Here is a 21,777-nt window from a genome sequence, read left to right as displayed (position 1 = left end):
ATTATTTTGACCACAGGATTGGGCAACAGAGCACCATAAACTCACGCTCAGATGTTGGTGCTAGCATTAAACCTGCAAACTCAGGCCTCTGGGCATGGGCTGTGTTGTTACTGGGATCAGTTGGGCTTTCTAAACGGGCCCCATCACTGCATTCGACCTCAATCTTACGTATCTGGTTTATATAAGCAGTGTAGAACCCAGAGGCGGCTCCACGTTTAACCCCTCCTGTTTTTATTACTGACAATGGAGGACATCCATATGTGGGGTCAACATATAGATGTTAAAATATATTTCAATACATCATGTCCCACAACTTTTATTTTTTCTTCTGTATTGAATGAGGATATAATGATTTCTGCAAGAGTTGCTTGATTGTTTGCATAGACAGTTCTAACCAGACGCTGCCGGTCACAACCAACACCACCTACTGTGCTGTCCACTGTCAGCGGTAATGCCCTATTGGATGTATTCCCAGTGAACATGTGACGTTGTAGAATGAGAAATGTTGTAAAAGGCTTGCATGTTTGCTTATTTTTTTGTATGTATTCATTGCCAAAAAAATAAGATATCAATTTATTCCGGTGTGGGTATTCCCAAGCTGTCCAATAAACACTAAAGTAACAACACTTCATGATCAGTTTGAAAAGTGTTATCTATTTTGTTGTCTTTTGGCATACCAGTGCAATTAAAAAACGGCACAAAAAAATCTAACTACTATGTTTTGCAGAGACTAATGAAACCCCAGTGCTTCTACGGTGGCAGCACAACACTCTTTTCTAAAATACTGAACAAGGGCAACATAGAGTTTAATATAAAATACATAAAATATATGTACCATTTTCTCCAAGCTTCAATTGTAGATGTTTAATTTATCATGGCCAAAAAAACTGTTACTCCGCAGTAGTTTTAACTAGAAGTTTTAATTAATATTTTAATTGCATCTCAGTATGTTACGGCAACTGCTGCGCTGCTGACCAAAAAGCACTCCAGCGAGTAATGAAGACGGCCCAATGCATCACAGGCACCCAGTTACCCACCATCCAGGACATTTACCACAAACGCTGCCTGGGCAGGGTGAGGAATATCATCAAGGACATTTCTCATCTGAACCACAATCTTTTCACCCTCCTTCCATCTGGCAGGCGTTACAGGAGCCTCCGCTCCCGCACCAGCAGACTCAGAAAGAGCTTTTTCCCTGAAGCTGTAATTATGGCGAACACTGCACAGATACTTTAACATCACACTAACACTCTATATTCATGAACTCTGCATATACACTTTAACATTGCACTCCTTATCTGCATCCTTGCACCCTCTGTACTATTATTGCACTTTATTTATATTTGCCAACATATTGCTATATGCTCATTTATCAGTAGTTTGGTTTGTATTCCACTCATGTATTAATATTGTCTGTATACACTACTGTATTCCACTGTTTACACTGCCCTACACTTTATGCCTTAAACTGTATTGCTGCTACCTGCACATTCATATTGCATTTATGTAAGATACTTCTGTAGATCTCATTAGGGGTGTGCCATATCATATCGTACGCGATAATATTGCCAACATTTTTTAATATCGTGAACGATATTATACGTTTAAAACATCGTGCTATATCACCCACCCCCAATTATTACATGAGGGTACTACTTTTTTCACACTGTTTTCATTTTCCAATATTTATATACTAGAGACAGATAATGTCTGTCCAGTATCGTTTATTTTACTTTAATCCCGGTTACATGGAGATATTTAGAGTGCGTTATAAGTCATCATGACATTCTGGATCATTGACTTCTGTAACAAATCTGATCAAATTCTTCTCGTATTTTTTCATATCTCAGATAGGGGTCTGACTTAAATCGTATGCAATATTAAAATTTAATTTTCATTTTGTTGCAGTAGTGTAAATTTATATCGCCAAGAGTATCGTTATCGCGAAAATACCATGAAATATCGTGATATTATTTTAGAGCCATATCGCCCACCCCTAGATCTTATTATATATTTGTATATTTATATATTTAAACTTATGTATATATACTTATATCTATGCACTTTATGTAAATAACACTGTATATTGCACTTCTGGTTGGATGCTAACTGCATTTCATTGGCTCTGTACTTGTACACTGCATAAATCTAATCTAATCTAATCTAAACCCCTGCACAAACTAGCACTATCTTTCAAATTCAAATTTATTTGTATAGCACCCTTTACAGCAGGCATCATCACAAAGCAGCTTTCAAGAAACTCCTATTTAACCCTCTCAAGAGCAGCTGAAGGACAGCGCTGGTGAGGAAAAGCTTCCACAAAGCATATGAAGGAATCTCGATAGGAACTCTCTATGTAATCAACATACAATCAGAGTTTATTCATCAGTTCAATCAAAGCAATGCTGACAACCTGAGTGTTGTTTAAGCACTAAGCCTGCACTCATCAAACTGATCTACAGCAGCTGTGAAGTGTTTCAGGGCAAATGTCAGCGTTGTTTGTTATTGTGTCTGGTCTCCTAACGTCAGATCTCAGTAAACACCGAGAGGAAATCATCTGAACCCTGAAGATCAGCGGCTTTTCCCAGAGCTTATCCTCCTGTGAAGAAATACAGTCGTGAAAACGTCTCCCAGAGGGAGCGCCACTTTGAAGCTGAGCGTGGCTAATTAAAACAGAAAAGCACCCACGCCGCTGGAGAAGCAAAGTGAGAGCCAACACTGGATTTAGCCAAGCTGTGATAAGCCGGCAAAAGACCCCTGCATTCACGCTGCATTGTTCTCGGCTGCTTTGTAGATGCGGCGCATTTTCTACCTTTACATCTTAACCAACAGCAGCGACAACCTGCTTCTCCACAGCAGACACATTAGTTTAAGAGATGAGAGGGAGGAACTACAGGCAGGTTCAGAGGCTTTCTTCTGCTCTTTCTTCAAAAGAGCCCTCAGGCTTATACATCCCTGCAAAGATGGAGGCCACACTTCTTGATTAATGCTCTGAATAATTGATTATAAAGAAAGCGTGGCATTTGCGTTATGTGTGATGAAGTTACACTCTTCATAAAAAAAATTAATCAATTTATCAATGGATAACATTTTAAACTAGATAGCAGTTCCTGCAGAAACTGCGAGTGTGATTGCAGTGCTGATTCGTGGCTGGATGCTATGGTGTTGGCCAGTAATTCCATACACACATATTACTGGAGCTCTGTCGGGGGTGCTGGTGTACCCAAACTTTGAACCAGTAGCTCCATACACACAGTACTGGAGATCTAGCTGCCATCCTTCAATGGGCCCCATTCATTCCAATGGGGCAAGTTCGTACGACAATTGTACAAAAAACGTATATTGTATCATTCCGTGACACATATTTTTGGAAAGAAGGCCATAAGTTCTATTGGTTGCCTGAATTTCGTCTTCGTATCACAGAAACTGTGCCATACACGGGCGTGCGAAATTCTCCCCATTCATTTTCCAATGGGCAAAAAAGCGTACATTTACGAAGTTTTCGCGAAAAGCGTATGTCCAATCATACTAATAATCGTTAAACTGCATTAACCATGTGCAGCACTAGAGGGAGCTCTTCACACTGCAGACTGTGCTCGTGTGACATAACTAGGCTGGAGGCAGAGTGAGGAAAAGTGAGGAACAGTACGGCAGAGTGAATGTACAAAGAGTGAGGTAGAGGTCCACAATAAACGCTCTCACACCAAACTACTGCTTAGCATAACAAAAAAATGAGTGCAACGAAGCCAAGTGACCAACAAAAAAAAAACACATATCTGGTTCTTTGTCCATAATGTACACCCCTAAGTTATAAATCACCCCAGATTAAATCAAATGACATAAATGAAAAAAATGGTGGATATTTGTGCCAGACTTTTATGGATTGACTCATAATGGCAGTGGGTCATCTTCAGTGATGCGTCCTACTTTTATCTTAGTGGAGACAACTAGCATATCTGTGTATGGAGCCCCTATAATCAGCGGCAACATCAACATTGGTTTGTTGTCATGCATAACACGTCCAGAAAGTCTATTATGCAAGATCACCTGGTCTTCATTATGTTAATTTTGACAGACCAATATTACGTTACTGAGCTCTACTTTTTTGAATGCACACTCCAGTGCACTATTCCAACAGGACAATGCTCATCCACATACAGCTGCCATCTCAAGCAGCTACATCATCAGACCTTTCAGCGATAAAAAACGTGTAGGATGCTATTAGACATGCTATCAACACCCCTACTGCAAAATCTGCAGTGAGAGATCTGGAACTGTGAGAGAATATTTAACCTACACGTGATATATTATCGCAGGACACCATTAGGAACCTCTACAACACCATGCTGAGAAATCTGGCCTGTTCCATTATGCATGCATTACACATTACTGTATGCTGTATGTGCAACTCAATAAATATTGCAAATATCAGTATAAATGTTTAACCTGGTAACCTCCAACTATTTTTTGCAAACATTTTTTTTCTTGGTCGTTCAGTCTATAACCTGTAGGTCTTCTCAGTAGCAAAACCTATAGCAGACTATCAAGGTTCTACTGAGTATATACTGGAACTGTTGAGCTTCTTCTAAACTGAAGCAAGGTCAGAGTTAAAATGATTCATGTTTGGGGCTCAGGTGGTCACCGCCTGGTGCCGGGCAGCGTGACCTCAAAAATCTATTAAATTTCTGAGACTTCCAGAGTTGCCTTGAGGTCTGTGAGCGGAACTCATTATAAATTGGACCAGTCCACCTTTATTAGCACTTCAATCCACAACCTTGTGCTGTTGGTCAATGAAATGCCCCAATTACTGATCCAAAAATCAAGGCAGCACTGGAGAAGAAATGAAATTGTGGAGCACCAGACAAGAATTAATAATAGTCTAGTACAGGGGTGTCCAAACTTTTTTTGTTGGGGGTCAGAAGGAGAAATATATTTGAAGTCACGGGCCACACTCTGTAATAAAACAAATAATGAAATATACCACTTTAAATAATATTTTTTTTTCCTGATTATTTCATTTACACACCATTTTACTTGACTTACTATCTTTATCTATCTTTGACAGTGTTGTGTAAACTAAGATTTTTCAAATTTATGTTTCATTTCATGATGTCTCTTAATATTAAACTCCTTAATTACGGCAACTTTAAGACTCTTTGGCCCGTTTTTCTCCGCTAAAAATGTGCACTCTCTCCGCTTTTAGACTCTTTTGCCCCGTTTATCTGAGCTAGAAATGCGCACCCTCTCCGCTTTTAGACTCTTTGGCCCCGTTTTTCTGCGCTAAAAATGCGCACTCTCTCCGCTTTTAGACTCTTTGCCCCGTTTTTCGCCGCAAAAAATGTGCACTCTCTCCGCTTTTAGACTATTTAGCCCGTTTTTCTCCGCTAAAAATGTGCACTCTCTCGCTTTTAGACTACTTAGCCCATTTTTCTCCGCTAAAAATGTGCACTCTCTCCGCTTTTAGACTATTTGGCCCGTTTTTCGCCGCTAAAAATGAGCACTCTCTCCGCTTTTAGACTCTTTGGCCCCGTTTATCTGCGCTAGAAATGCGCACCCTCTCCGCTTTTAGACTCTTTGGCCCCGTTTATCTGCGCTAGAAATGTGCACTCTCTCCGCTTTTAGACTCTTCGGCCAGTTTTTCTGCGCTAGAACTGCGCACCTCTCCGCTTTTATACTTTTTGGCCCATTTCTGACACCTAGCATTCAAACTTTGAATCTCAGATTATAAAAACCTGCTTAACAGCGGGCCAACTTTCATTCTATTTCTAAAATACCTCGAGGGCCGCTCCAAAAAAGGAAACGGGCCGCAAATGGCCCACGGGCCGTAGTTTGGACACCCCTGGTCTAGTAGAAGCCTCCAGAAACATCTCTGTAACTGTAAAAGCCTTGTACATTAGCTTCATATCATTACACAAACTCAGAAGTGCATGAGAAGAATCAATCAGCCTTAAAAGTATTAAAAACCCTCCTCTCGTGCAGATAAAGAGCAGCAGGCTCAGCAGCACAGCAAGATTTTTACTCCCTGACTGCCCTTGCCTCTCTCCAACACTCATCTCTCTATCTCTGTCTGTCTCCAGCTCTGATCCTGCCAGGTCTTTTGATGATGGTGATGAGTTTTTAATGGCTCACAGGCAAAGGGTCATTAACGTGGCTGCTCCATAATCCCCGCAGGCTCTTCTTCTTTTCTCCTTCACGTCTGATGAAGGGTCATTTTCAGCACTCTGACCTTAATCGATAATCCTCCAGTTCTTCTTCATTAAAGAGAAAACCTCCTGCCTCTCAAATCTGTCTGAATGACAGGGTAATGAAGATTCCCCTTTCCAAGTGATTGTTCACTCTTTGTACAGCCTTAACGATAAAAAAGTGCTTTCAAATCCACAGTGGAACGAAGAGTAATTGAAATATAATTAGCAGGGCTGCACCAGTATGGGAAATTGTCCACTGTAGAAATGCAAACATTTGTGTTGTAAAAACGCGTTCTATGGCCACTTAAATTATTATTATGGATTAAAAAAAACATTATTCTTAAGTTTAAAACAAGAAAAAATCAAGTGTGCAGAGGCAGGGCTTATTATGGGAGTGGGAAAGGTAGAATGGGCTTACTGATTAAAAAAAAAAGACATAAGGGAAAAATCAGCAAAATTACATTTTTAAAGAGCAAACGTGTAAAATTGATTTTGCTGACCAAGTACCTTGTTAAAAAGAGCATTCATATTTTCTCAAGTGTAAACAATGTTGAACATTAAGTAGATCTTTATCATTATAGGACATCATATATCACAAATATGACAATATTATTTAATCAAATGCAGCATTCTAACACATGTAGTGACTAATAAACTCACAGGAGCACATTCAATCATTGCAATATAGTATTCTGCTTGACTGCACCACAGTGGAAAATCTTCCTATGTATAAACAAACATTTACAATGTACATTTACAATCAACTGAAACTGCATCCACCTAAATTATTGTTATTATTATGGATAAGAAAATTATATTTTTTTGGAGAATTACAAACAATGTCAAAGTGATTGCAATTAGACCACAGTAGTTAATACTAAGAAGATGCACTCATCTATAGCCACCAAATGATCAATGTGTGTGCAAATTATTTCATAACAGTGCAATTCCTGTAGGCATTCCATAATCTAAGAAATGTTTCAGATATGAGAGCCACACTTGGAAGGCAATGGAAGCAGGATAAATGCACAGGCGATGCACAAGTTTGAAGAGGTTATTAAAGAGTAAATCCTCTCCTTAATATATCTGCTGGTCTCCTGCCCTCTGAGCACATTTAATAAGTGGTCGATAGCAGGGTTTAGTGTGGAGAATGCAGTCTCTGCCCACCACTATGCAATAGAGGGAAATTTGATGATGAAACTCAATTTCATCATCAATTTCAATGAAGTTACAAATCCAGAATTAAATTTAAAGTGATCCACTATCCAGGTTAAAACGGCAATTGTAATTTGTCAGCGTAAAATGGCTTTTGTTGGACAAATCCCTTGTTTTTAAAAGAGCTTTAGTCAAGTTTATCTTCTCACTTTATATCATACTGTGAAAAATGTAGAACATCTTAAATGAGTATATAATTTCAGCAATCACTAACACAGGTAGTGACTGATAAACCTACAGGAATGTTTTACAAATCAATACCTTCTACTTTGTTGGTCTATTACACATAAAATCTCTACAAAAACAAAACGAATGATTTCAGAATTCATATACTGCAAGCTGAAACAGATAAGCAAGTACTCGAGTACCTGTGCATATTCCAAGTTTAATGATAAATATCACAGAGAAGCCACTCTCATACTTTGCCTCTGTGGTAAACCAGCTCAATTGGAACGAGGCAAAAACCCATCTCATTTTACAGTAATACCTCCCGTTCTCCTTTCCCTTCTTATTAGAAAAAGTATTACGTTACCCAATCCACATCCCCAAGCTGCATTATACACACACAAACACATTCTGCCTCCCCTATGAGCTTATAATGAAGCTATTCATCTTCAGCCTCCGACTCCGAAAAATGCCTGGGAATAGATGCAACCATAAACAGAGCCGGGATTTTAATAAGTCTGGGAATTTTAGTGCCAGTGGATGCAGTTATATTTGCATACAACGGACATAAAAAAAAAATCAACAGAGACCAACAGAGGCCTGCAAAAGTAGGTTAGCAGTGAAGTTTGTCAGATACGCAGTACCAGTCAAAAGTCCGGACACACCTTCAATTCTGTGTTTTTTTCTGAATTGCAGATTAATACTGAAGGCATCCAAACTTTGAAGTATCAAAAACATATGGAATTATTTGGTAAACAAGAAGTGTTAAATAAACTATAATTTATTTGATATATTCAATTCTTTAAATAGGCATCTCTTGCTAGATGTCTAAGCTTTATGAAGTAGAGTCACCTGGAATTTAGGCTTTCAGTTAACAGCTGTGCTGAACTCATCAAGAGTTAATTACTTGAATTTCTTGTCTCTTAATGTGTTTGAGAGCATCAGTTGTGAAGTTGTAAAGAGGTAGAGTTACAGGTATACAGTGAATAGCTCTTTTTGAGTAATGTTCTAATCCTTATTAGAATTAGGCAAGAAATACTCAACTAAGTAAAGATAAATAAATACTTCAGGAAATAAAAAAGGTCAGTCTAAGAATTTTTGAGAACTTTGAAAGTATCCTTAAGTGAAGTCGCTAAGATCAAAAACCTTATGATGAAACTGGCTCTCATCAGGACCACTCCAGGAAAAGAAGACCAAGAGTAAACTCTGTTTCACAAGATAAGTTCATCAGAGTTACAAGCCCCACATATAAGAGCCCAACTGAATGTTTTTCAGAGTATTTTGCTTTGTTTAACACTCTTAATTTACTATATGATTCTTTAGGTGTAAAGAAGTCATTTATAGTCTGGATGACTTTAGTATTAATTTATAATGTAGGGAAAAAGAAAAGAAAAACATCAAACCTATACTACAATTAGGTCTGTCATTATAATGACATAATAAACGTATAATACAATATAAGGATACGAGTCAATATTAATTTCCATAAAAACAATAAAATGCAAACATGACCATACATTACATTCTAGTTATGTATAAGTACATACATTCTGGAGACTTATTATATTCCAATACCAATTTATCAGTATTCTTAACCCTTTATCAGTCACAATAGGAAATACTTCAAATCCTAATTTAAATTCTAAAAGCTGTATACGAAAATCAAACAGCTAGTCTAAATCATTACTGAGACTTAGCTACGGTGGTATGATAAAAATAATTATATTAGTAGTATAGTATTACTAGCTGATTTTTGCCAGGCATGTCTCGTCAGACAGGAGCTACCAGCGCTAGAAAACAGCATGGCAGTTTGTTCCTGTGTTATTTGTGCAAATAACACAACAGTGTTATATGCTTTGCCAAGTAATTTCAAAGTCAAGTCAAGTCAAGAGTCAAGAGGCTTTTATTGACAGTACAACTGAGTACAGGTACACAGTGTAATGAAATTACGTTTCTCCGGAACCATGGTGCAACATGGAACAACAAGCAATAGACGACATAAAGTGCAGGAGTGATGACAGTGCAACATGAAACTATAACACTAAGTAGAAATAAATACAATAAATACAAAAGACGAGACAATTTAAGACAATTAACAGACAGGACAGTGCAGTACTGATACGGTATAATAAAGTGTATAGTGAGGATAAGGTGCAGTAACATTTAGAACATATATAATCACAGCAGTTACTGAGGTAGAGAGTTTATGGTTATTGAGAGTGGCAGCAAATATTGCTGATAGGAATAAAGACATGTCAGCCTTCAGATCAGTTTTTTTGTGAGTGTGGTGGGTGAGGAGGGTGGTCAGCTCTGTGCGCTGAGGAGTCTGACTGCCTGGTGGATGAAGCTGTTGCAAAGTCTAGTAGTGGAGGCTCGGATGCTAAAGAACAAATGGTTAGAATTTGTCTATGGAACACCACCAGCAGAATACAATTGCGATAGGTTGGTGTATGTTTAAAACAGTTCTATTTACACTAGTTAAAAGTAAAAATCCAGCAGCTTAACCAACCCTGGGTGGATTTTTATTTTGTGGACCTGGACTACCCACCTCTGTGTGTAACTATAGGTTTACATAGGATCTCCGGTGGATTGTGTGATTTACAGAGACTTTAAGACTAGGTCAGTGGCTGAACTGCACTAAGCATGTTGGAAAGTAACATATGGTACTGCAAAGACTGTTCGAAATGTCTTTATTTTAAAACATTTCTTAACCGGATCACCAGAGCACTTTTTTCACGAAAAGCAGCTCACCTGGCATTCATTAAAACTAGAGACCACAACTAGACATTAAATTGAATACAAAAAAGAGGGAATGAGACCTTTAATAAGGCAAATAAGGTCAACTGAAGATTAGTTTTGCTATGGTATTGCCCAACATTTTGTTATAACACATGTTATTAAGGGTAAAAATTGTGTTTGTTTTTTTTTACAATAATATTGTTTATCACAATGATTTCTGGGACAATACTTCCAGGCAGAAGCAAAAGTCATCAGTAAAGCTGTTGAAGGTGACAAACTGATTAAACACATTTATAAGGAGAGCTACTGGATGTTTAGAATCACAATCTGCAGCCACACCAGCCGTTGAACACTCCTGTCCTATTTTATGGCTCCAAGAACCAGCAAGTATACAGGGTGCCACTAGAGTTTTTTATTTGATTAATTAATTCAAGCAAACGCTTATTAATTTTAAATTGTTCCTTGTGCTGCTCTAATTGGAGTGATGCTGTGTCGTGAACAGCACACGCTGAAAGTGTTTAGTGAGGTTCTCCTCCTCAGACAGCTCTACACCTCGGTAGCTTTGTCATTTTCCCCATCTGACTCATTCAGAGACACCTTGGGGATAATTACAGTTCCTCCAGACTCGACTGCTGTGGCTGGTGCTTAACAGTGACCAGCGTTTAACAGACAGGACTCACAGGAACAGAACATCTCAAAACGTTCTCGTATTCATTTCTGTACTATTGTTTTTTTTTATTAATTTCTCCAGGTTAGAGAACACTTGACTACTCAGGTACAGCGTTCATTTCAATTATTAGTCATCCCAGCGACTGCTGTTCACCTCATTGTCTTATTTTTAGATGACTAAAAAAAAGAATAAAGGGTTGACGTATCTGAGTAATCAAGTATTTCTTCTGGTAATGCTGATAATAATAATCAGAAATGGCGTGTGTTGATCAGTGAAGCATCTCCCTCTCAATCTAAAAAGAATAAGCAGTTATTGGTAATAGGGGCTGAACATTATTGATTACTCTGGTGCACCTCCTATTTAATTATAACCTCAGATCCAAAAAGTTGCTAAGCTCTGTAAAGAGTAAATAAATGTAAAAGAAAAATAGAATGCAATGATATGCAAATCATGCAAAGAAGAAGAAGCCATAAGTCAACACAATTCAGAAAATTTTACTTTAATCAATTTTTAATTGGCTATGGCCTAGGGAAGATGGTGGCGTCTGTCAGGACTATTGTTCAGCTCCCAACATTTTACTTCTAATAATTATTACAGCCACAATTACCAATAAATTAAAAACAAGCTTTATAGAAATTAAATTGAAGGCCCTGGGAAGCCAGTACATTTTTAATTTTTTATATACTTAACTTAGTATTATTGTTATTTATTTATTTTAGTTCCATAATTTTTTCTTATAATTTTGGTGTTATTTTAGTCCTCTATTTCTTAATTGTGTTCATATTTTATTTTTCTAATTATTTATCTCTTTGTTTTATCGTTTTACATTATAGCCTGTCTGCATATCCTTTTATTCCGAATGATTTTATTTCTACTTAATTAAATCTTGTATTGTTTGCTTGTTTTTATATTTAAACTTATTTTTCAGTCCCTTTAATTTTGTAAATTGATTGATTGACTGACTGACTGACTGACTGACTGACTGAATTATTGATCGATTGATTGATCTGCTCTACTCAGCTGCCCCGAACAAAAATACACATATACTTTAAGTACTGGTATCACCCACTGCATTCTGGGTAGGCATGATACTTTAACCCTTCTGTAAGATCTTATCAATATACAGTATACCTAAGACTTGGTCCATCCATGTAAAAACAAAGACCAATGGGATAAACAATAGAACAATAGAACAAAATAAGTTTTACCCTGAGAAAGACAAAAAGACAACATGGCATCTTCTTCGTATTATACACCTTTAACTGGCATTTATAGATTGTACGCAAAACTGTGTTCACAGACAATGATTGCTGGGAGTGTTCCCGAACCCATGCAGTGATTTTTAGTACAGAATCTGTACAGTCTGTTTTAAAGCAGTGTCGCCTGAGGTCCTGAAGATCACCAGCATGAAGTATTGACTGTCGGTCAACTTCCATGCACACAGGGCTTTTATTAGTTTCTCTAAATCTTTTGATGATATTGTGTTTTGGTAGATGGTGGGATATCCAAAACCTTATTTAGACAAACAGAAATTCGCAGATTAGCGAACTCTGCCTCTCTAGAATGCTCTTTTTATACCCAGTCATGTGAGTTAGTTGCAAACAACTACTGTTACAGATGTTTTTATAAGTGCCATTTATTTTTTTCTGAATTTTGTTGTCCCTGTCCCAAGTTTATTGAGATGTTTTGTGGCATAAGGTTCTCAGAAACGAGTAAAATGCCTCACTTTAAACATCTGATATATGTCTTATGTTTGATTGTGAATACTGTGATTGTGGGACTGTGATTTGCAACTGCATTCTGGTTTTATTTACGTTTATTTTAATTTATTATTTATTTAAGGCTGATTACATGCAAGAACTAAATCAGAATCCCTGGGTCTGGCGTCCACCGCATTAACTTTCAGTTCAGAACATGGATTCACCACATTCACTCTATTCAAATGAGAATCCTTATTCCCGACTGTCTGTGCTCCCTCTCCGTGCAGCAAAATATGAGCAGCATCTTAAAACTCTATGGAAATGCACCAAAAGGTCAGCTCAGGAAGTAATTGGAGGAAGGCCAATACATTGATGGTGTCTGCCAAAAGCAGAAAAGCAGGAGATGCATTCTCTCCAGGTTCATCCAGAAACTTGTTTTCTTCTGCATGATAAGACTGCCTGCCATCTGCCTTCTCCCTGAAGACGTCCTTAAAAGGACACAAAAAACCCACAATCCATAAAACCCTGATTTCATAAGTGGACAGAAAGTATTGGCTTTCTATCTGTTATCTGTTATTACAGCGAAGACAGAATTACAGTGAATGTTATGCTGAAGGCCAACAATCAGCTTTAGCTAGAAAAATGTCAGATAACATTTATTTTTTTTATGATTCATACTGTCTCTCTATGAAGAAGGTTCCCCACAGCCTCAGCAGTCGCAGGAAGCCATGGCAGAAATCATCAGGGACAGGAAGCCTAGGTTAATCTGTATCATAAATCATTTCTATGCCTCATTTCTTGGCAAAAACCTTTCTTTAACACATGGTTTTGGAACAATAAATCAGTGTTTCGTGTTTTTTTTTTGACAGAGATTGTGTTTAGAAATGGGAAATAAAAGGATTTGTGTCTTTTTAGATTGCTTCAAGATCTAAACAGGGCAAAGATCTTACAGGTTCAGTTCCAAAAAAGTTGGTTTGCTGTGTAAAATGAAAAACATGACTGAATGATTTGCAAAAATGATCTGCAAACCTCATAGTTTTTATCCCATATTTTATTCTCAACAGAACACAACACATATCAGATAGAGGTGTTAAATATATTGGTATCATATCAGAATATTTTGTTTGGCAATAGAGCATAATCTTTTTAAGTATTAGTTTAGATGTCAGAAGTTTGAGGTTTGATGTCAGAAGTGGCTCATTTAGTGTTCCTGCCCACTGTGTAACACTTTATACTATGACAGTTTCATTAAAATTTTATTAATCACATTATTACTGTGTGTTACAATATATTAAATTGTTAGCCCTGTATCCTGATTGGTATCATATGGTTATGCCAATATAGACTCTTATTATTAGATGTTAAAAGTGATTCCTTTTGCCTCAACTTGGTTATACCTTAATTGCAGCAATTTATCTTTAAAAAGTTGGAAGCATCAAGTATACCATTATTTAGAGTCCCCTATTAAGTCTGTTTTGTACAAATGTTCTGTATTGGTAAAAGTTCTGGACTCCTGTAAATCCATGCTGTTGTGATGGAAGCAAAATGCTCTTTTTACCCAGTCATGATGCATTGTTTCTATGTTCTTTTGTGAATAAAATATGGGTACATATTAATAAACCGCCTTGTGGAGACTCCTCATCCCAGACATAGCATTGTCCATCAGAGCCAAACATATTTCTTATGCTGCTGCATTAATATTAGGTAGCTACACCATGCTGGGGCAAAGCTCATAAATCACAAAAGGAGCTCTAATGTCTTTGGGTCAAGTGGTAGGAACATAATGACTTTAGTTCTGCTCGAGCTGGATTGGTTTTTCCTGAAGGGGTTCTCTAATGTAAGTGCTTACTGATAAGATATGTAAGATATTATAATCCACTACAATGCACTGCAATTTAGTGAGTGCTACTCAAATTAAAAATGAATTCTACCTTTCTGTGTTTCTCACAGATATGTAATATTTCTGGTACTCTACCTCACTCTACCTCGCTCTACCTCACTCTGCCTCCAGCCTATGTTAGCACAGTCTGCAGCATGAAGAGCTTCCTCTGTTGAGGGTAATGTGGGTAATGAAGCTTTAGTTTGCTGTTATTTGCAGTGAAGATATTCTACATCCCACCCTGCTAAAAATCATTTACAGGTGTTTGTTGAAGGGGGAGGGGGTGGGGGGGATTTGTGGAGATGCAGTGCTATTTGTTGACTGAGGTGGGGGGATGGTTTTGTTAGAGATGCATCGCTATTTGTTTACCTTATCCTGCACCTTCCATGATAGTTAAAACCCCTGAAAGTGTTCTTGGAGCTCTTTTAATATGTGTATTGTTTATTAAACTCATATATTATGATATCATATAAATTATAATGTATAGTAAAGGACCTACTAGTGACAGTAGGCAAGCATACAAAGGTTGCCAACCAGTGACTCGAGCTGCGTCCCAATGTTGTTGGTTGGTGTGGTGCAGTGGATAACACCACTGACTGTGACTGAGCTACCATTTGTGAGACTGGAGTTCAATTCTAGGTCTGGGTGACTATGTTACTGTGCTACACCAATAAGAATGCTTGGGCAAGATTGCCAACATTACATTGGCCCACATTTGTTATAGGAATAACCCTGAAAGTCACTCTGGATAAGAGCATCAGCCAAATGCTGTAAATGTAATGTAAATGTAGCCAAAAGTGGACTGGATTTTTCAACATCATAGAAGGCTGTTCAAAACTGAAGGACCCTTCATGTACAGCCAAAGATCAGAGCAAGTACTTAGTGCAGGCCTTAGTTTCCCTAAATGCTTTGTGCACATACACAAAAAGAAGGCTAAAGAAACAGTACAATAAAAATTGAGTAAAAATGGTGGAAAGCTAATGGTTCCATTTGAGCTTTGATGTTGGTAGGGCATATTAACTGGAACACCCCCACAGGTCAGATGTCCTACTAGAAAAGCCAGGAAAGTCTCACAAACCTGAGTTCAAAAGTAGTAGTATTATACAATGTATTATAACTTCTGTATATGTCTTATTAAATTAATTATACACACAGCAATGTCCAAATTCCATCTGGGGACATCTTTTCATCCTGTGCAAAATGCTGCATGATGTGGTGTTAACAACTTGTATTGCTTGCAATGCTAACATGATACAATGTTAACAATACTAGCTGATACATTTATGTTTAACTACAACACAGTCAACTCAGGTGTGACATCATTCCCAGAGCCAAGACAGATTGCATTGTTATGAATAAGACAATAGTTTGTTGACCTTACAAAACTTAAGATACTACCATTTGAAAAGTCTCATAGCTAGTCTCCTGCTGGCTGCGTAATATCCTCACTATGTTACAGTCTGTTAGTTGTAACTTGGGTGACCTCCCTCCACAGAACTGCCTGCTCTTCTAGCGTCTGTGGTCACCCTGTAGTCTTTGCCATGGGACCAGCACTTCACTCCACGATACAAGTTCCCCCCATGAGGCTAGATCACCGCATGCATGACTGGCTGCACTAGACTGACTAAAAACGGTCAGTGTAAAATGTGACCTCATTATAACTGGACAGAGAAGTGTGTGAGTGTGGACAAGACACGAATCAGGATGAAGGAAGGAATCTATGATGAATGTGTATTAAATTAAATGTTTAATATATAAGGTAAGAATGTAAAAAAGTAAAAGTATATTAAAAGTAGAGAGTAAAAATGACAAGTTCAATCCACTTTTAAAACATTAATATGTAATAGAGCAAAAGTAAATGTAATCAAATTTACCACTAGCCAGTTTTTTTTCTTTTAGAGAATTTCGAAAACTGATTGTTAAAATAACTATTGGGTACTGGCATCATGAATTTGCATAATGGGTGACCCTCCACTGTAAACCCATATGTTGCTTGAACTCAAATGATTTAAGTCTGTTTTACATAAAATTGGATATTTCTAAACAATACTCAACTATTTTGAGTTAGTTGAACATTTGTGGGCACGTATACAATCAAACTGAGATCTTTGAGTTGAACCAACTTATAATAACTGAGTTTAGTCTGTTGCCATTAACAGCTTCTTTTCCATTGGCTGCTGTCACAATCTTTTTGCATACTGGGTTTGTTAGAGGGACCATTGAGAGCATCTTGAGCAGCTGCATCACTGCCTGGTTTGGGACCTGCACCGTCTCTGACCGCAAGACCCTCCAGCGTATTGTGAGGACAGCTGAGAGGATCATCGGCGTCTCTCTACCCTCCATCACGGACATTTACACCACCCGCAGCATCCGCAAAGCAACCAGCATTGTGAATGACCCCACTCATCCCTCACACGAACTGTTCTCCCTCCTGCCTTCGGGAAGAAGGTACCGCAGCATCCGGTCCAGCACGACCACATTCTGCAACAGCTTCTACCCCCAAGCCATCAGACTCCTTAACTGCAGAGACTGAACTGATGTTTTTTCTGTACATGCACACACACTCTTACCCCACTTACCCCAGAAAATGGAAAGCACTAAAAACCCTACTGCCTCACTGGACTCTATTGCACACTGTGTAATAGAGTAATTACTACCTCACCTGGTCTTTTTTGCACACTGCAAAATTTGCACACTGTCTTGTTGTTTATTATTCTTTGTCTGTATTGTGTTGTATTGTCTGTCTGCACTTTTGTACTGTTGCACTATTGTTCTGTCTACACTGTGTTTATGTGCACCATGGTCCTTGGAGGAACGTTGTTTCGTTTCACTGTGTACTCTGTATATAGCTGAAATGACAATAAAAACCACTTTGACTTTGACTTTGACTTTCAACAGTTTCTGACTAACACTCACCATCAGTGAGTAGTGATTCACCCGGGCTACCTTAGAAATAAATTTAGCTCCTCTTCAATTGCTTTAACTTGTTGTTTTAATTTACATTAATTAAAAATGTCATTCCCTATTTCTTACCTTTTTTAAGGCAACTGGTTTCCTCCAACTTTCAAAATAAATTCAACTCAAAAATTTGAGCAAACCGGCTGCCATAAAAAAGTTGAGAAAGTCAACCTGTCTGGTCTTACAATATAACAAAGATGAAGTTAAATCAACTTCCCCTTTAGTAGTAATAACTTGATGCTCTAAGTTATGCTAACTTTTCATCAACCGGTTTCCTCAATTTTTTTAAGTAAATTCAACTTATCCGAGCTTACAATGCACACAACTAACTCACCATCAGTGTGTAGTCTTGCCAACAAGGGCAATATCTTTCTTTGTGTATTTATTCAATACCCAAATATCTATCTTGTATTTTGTTAATTAATGGAGGAAGAAATGTCTCGGCAGACTTTCTGTCAGACTATTTTCGCATTACATCGAACATGTATTCCAGCTCACTGCTGTTGTATCTGCAGTTCCAGCATTAAGTCATATTCTGTGGTAAAATATGGTAACCTACACTTAACGTTACAACATTGTAGCCAGTCAGTCAACTAATGTATAAAATACAACTGAATATCCAAGGGAAGGCAGCCCCTTATTTAAAATTTCTTAGATCTAAATGATGGGATAGCAGTTTGAACTTGATCGTGGTGTTATGAGTGCTCATAAGTTGATATGAGTGAGTACCAGATGTCAGGGTGGGACATTCCATTTTCAAAGTTGTGCAGGTACTTAACATATATCTATCTAACCACAATGGTTCCTATGTACAGGGAATACATAACAAGGGCATTACCACCTTCAGTAGACAGCACAGTGGGTGGTAATTATTGTGAGTGACAGTGACTGGCTACAATCATTCGTATGAACAGGCAAATCATTATGCAGTTCAGCGCAGCGTTCTTTAGCTTCCAGGAAACATGACAAATGTCATAGTTCCTGTGTCATATGACCTTTGCTGTGCTAGTATATAAATAGTACATATGTGACTTTGTTTGGAGGCAAAAATGCGTAGCTGTATTTTTAATCTGTCTATTTACAACCCTTTTATTTTGTCATTGCGTTTCCTTTTCTACTGGTCTTAAGACTGTAAAAAAAAATTGTAATTACTCCCCAATCATAGTGCATAGTGGTAATGTTCTCTCAGTGCAGTGAGAGCTAAAGAGTGTAGCTTTTGCCCAATTCCTGCTGACATGCTTTTTCTGGCTGAGAGAACTGTTTTTCACTGAAGGCCATTTTCCATGGCAAGGGTTCTTTGAAAGGCAATTTCCCCAGAGGTTAGAAAGACTATCTTTTAGGCTCCTGGCTTTATCTTCCTGGCTTGTTAAAATTTAAGCTACCACTGGCGCAGAAAAGCCTGCGGTCATGACAGCAAGCCAAGACTAGCAGTGATGTCTACCCTGGTAGAAGATTATGGAAATATCAAAATCCCCATAATCTCTCAAAGTTGCCTTTTCTGGCCATGTTAACACCTTAGACACACACTTTATACTTCTTGAGGAGGGCTCTACGATTGTATTTTTAATAAATGTGAACTCAAATTCAGTTGCTCAAATTTGTTCCACACAGCAGACTAACCCAAGACGCACTTAACTAACAAGAGAAAACACATGTGGCTCAAATCTTATCAGGATCAACATATTTTACATCACTGATAAAATCTGATAAAAACAATGCATGTTATGGCTACTGCACCTGCGCACATCTCCTCTAGCATACTGATTCTCCTCCCCTCTCCTCATAAGCAGCGAGCTGATTGGCTCTTTTTGTTGATGGCCAGGATTTTATTCATAAACCTGCACTGTTACAAGAAATCCCATTCATACTGCGGTCTCCTCATTAATAAGATCTCTGTTGATACATAACAGTTTGGGGTTTAGAAACTGGCCACGTTCTAGTTATGCCAGATTTTCCTTTTACTGAAGAGGCAGCAGAGCTTTGAGCTTTAAAGTATGTTATTAACTTTCGTTGTTCAAATATGCCAAGATAAATACATTTTTCTATTCTAGGACACATTTAAACAAAGCTGATATTCATTTATCTGCAATCATTGTCCTATCATTTTCACTCTGCACATTTTCAATAGCTGCACTTTGTTGTCAAAGTCCTAAACAAACAAGGGCTATAAATAACTAATATTTTTAAGCTCATACGCTGTGCAAAATCCAAGCTGTGTGTAATCCTCCACCCTAAAACCATGTGTACACACACCTACAGGCGAAACAAATCACAAACCATGAAAACAAGCAGCAGACAGGAACAAATTAAAGCAGTGACAAACACACATTATTCTGACACCCACTATTACATTAAAAAGGGCTTATATGTGCTTGAAGGGATTGGTATTAAGCTTTTCTTATCTTTTTTCATTTACCAAGACAACTGGAAACTGGACATTTTTAATTAATCTTGACCACTTAATAAAAATGAGATTACACAGCATTAATGCTTATGAAATATCCTCGCCGCTGAACGTCTAATTAATGTTTTACAGCCTGTTTTTGCCATTAGTTCTTTGGAATGGCTAATGACTGCAACAAAAGGGTTAATGAAATTACGCAATGCCATTACAGGACAAAAATAGATGCTTCATCCACAACAGCACTATCACACCTCATATTAAAAAGCAGAGAATCAGAGAGTTCAGTCATAAAGGGCTGACATTCGGCAAGCCCTCTGATCAAGCGCTTCAAACGGAGCACGATCAATAATTACACACCAAAAACCCAGATTTGTCTTCAGAAATACATTATGGAAATTATCCTTAAGACTACAGAACCAAAATATATACACTCTTTCAGAGGCTGCCCCCCTCTCTTTTATCCTCCTCTCAGGCCAAAACACCTGTTTAATTCAAAATCCACACTGATCCAGAACAACCTTAGCGTGTAGAGTAAAGCTACCAGCTTAGGTTCCAGATGTGCAGCATCAGAGTTACCAAACCCCCTTTTATGATGAATTTCTACATGTTAATGTTGTTAAATATGTAAATGAGATAATATTACATGATACATTATGGGAATGAAGCCATCAGTAAAAATACAGTCACTAAAATGGGTTTGGGAAGAGGATTCTACACCTAACCACTCAGAATGGTCTTAACACATCACAGACAAAAATAAAAAATAATAATGATAAAAATAAGAGGGGAAGATATAAAATATAGAATAAAGAATATTGAATATGTTTAGCAGCTGATTTGTTTTATTCTATAAACTACGAACAACATTTCTCCCAAATTCCAAATAAAAATATTGTCATAGTTAGAGCATTTATTTGCAGAAAATGAGAAATGGCTAAAATAACAAAAAAGATGCAGAGCTTTCAAACCTAAATATATATACATAAAGTTTTAAGAGTTAAGAAATCAAAATTTTGTGGAAAAAAACTGGCTTTTAAGAACAGTTTATTTCATGCATTTTAGCATGCTCTCCTCCACCAGTCTTACACACTGCTTTTGGATAATTGTATGCCACTCCTGGTGCAAAAAAATCAAGCAGTTTAGCTTAATTTGATGGCTTGTGATCATCTATCTTCACTTTGGTAAAATCAAAGAAACGCAATATTTTTAGGTGGTCTCTTTTTTTTCCATAGTTGTATACTGAAATGCTGAATGTAGCTGAACAAAGAAGAAATAGGTTATAAATTCCTTTCCTTTTCCCCATATCTAGTGTGATGCCAGCTAGCTCTGCAAGCTGAGGCACAGAATTGGCACACAGCATTCTCCTCTAAGCGTGTTCTTCTGTCCAACAACACTGTGTTAGGGTCAGTTTGAAAAGAAGACATTGGCTGATTTTAGATGTCTTGGGAGAAGAACATGCTAGGCTTCACCATCTCAGCTCTGGTAAGATTTTGTCAATCTTAAGCCTTATTTAAACAGGATTAGTTTTTCTTGGGAAGGTGGGATATTGCATTTTTAGTACAGATCGTCAGGAAAATATAAAACCAATTTGCACAGGAAAAGAAATCTCAGCATATAATTGACTAAAATAGGAGTGGCTACTCCATTTACACAGTCACTCTCTTTAAAATGGTGCTACATGTTTACAACATATGTAGGCTATAGGCCACATTACACAATGATTTCTCTGAGGAGTCCTTTAGCCTGTCTAAATCTGCATTTGAATGCTGTATGTTGTTTGTTGCCACAAATTTGGGAAAAAAAATTGACTCACATTCGAACTGGACTAAAATGATGAATGAGAATGTTTGAATCCTGGAATC

The 21,777-nt window shown here is 37.6% G+C and overlaps 1 protein-coding gene across 1 annotated transcript in view; it reads right to left on the bottom strand.

The window, feature by feature from the left end:
* plrdgb (PITP-less RdgB-like protein) overlaps positions 1-21,777 on the bottom strand; it is a 123,943-nt gene that overhangs the window by 76,484 nt on the left and 25,682 nt on the right. The gene's annotated exons all lie outside the window — the stretch shown is intronic.

This window comes from Astyanax mexicanus, chromosome 17 (assembly GCF_023375975.1).
Source record: "Astyanax mexicanus isolate ESR-SI-001 chromosome 17, AstMex3_surface, whole genome shotgun sequence".
In the NCBI taxonomy this organism is placed as follows: domain Eukaryota; kingdom Metazoa; phylum Chordata; class Actinopteri; order Characiformes; family Acestrorhamphidae; genus Astyanax; species Astyanax mexicanus.
This window is presented reverse-complemented; position numbering and strand designations above follow the sequence as displayed.